This window comes from Penaeus monodon, chromosome 29, assembly GCF_015228065.2.
Source record: "Penaeus monodon isolate SGIC_2016 chromosome 29, NSTDA_Pmon_1, whole genome shotgun sequence".
Lineage (NCBI taxonomy): Eukaryota > Metazoa > Arthropoda > Malacostraca > Decapoda > Penaeidae > Penaeus > Penaeus monodon.
This window is the reverse complement of record NC_051414.1, coordinates 35,242,170-35,242,423: the sequence shown is the minus strand read 5'-3', so window position 1 is coordinate 35,242,423 and position 254 is coordinate 35,242,170. Positions and strand designations below refer to the sequence as shown.

Here is a 254-nt window from a genome sequence, read left to right as displayed (position 1 = left end):
AACTACCACCAGTCTGCCGCACATGTTACGTATTATTCCGTAGCCTCTCTACCGAAATCAAAGGACCCCAAGCGCGGCCGAGACGATGCATAGAAATCCCGAAAAGGGTTTTGCGAATATCTAACCTCCAACGCAAGACCGACCGATGGCTTCCGTCGCTAGCCTCCAGATGCTTTCGCTCCAGTAGTGGCTTGCTCTCTTGATAGACTTTCCCCCCCACTTTCTGTTGGGGCTCGAGACCGAGACCGAACCCG

General features: G+C 53.9%; 1 protein-coding gene across 1 annotated transcript in view; it reads left to right on the top strand.

Annotated features, from left to right (window-relative positions):
- Positions 1 to 107: 107 nt before the first annotated feature.
- The window catches only part of LOC119591696, a gene marked incomplete in the record, with an annotated part of 781 nt that continues 634 nt past the window's right edge, over positions 108 to 254 (top strand). Inside the window, 1 exon segment of the mRNA XM_037940444.1 lies at positions 108 to 254.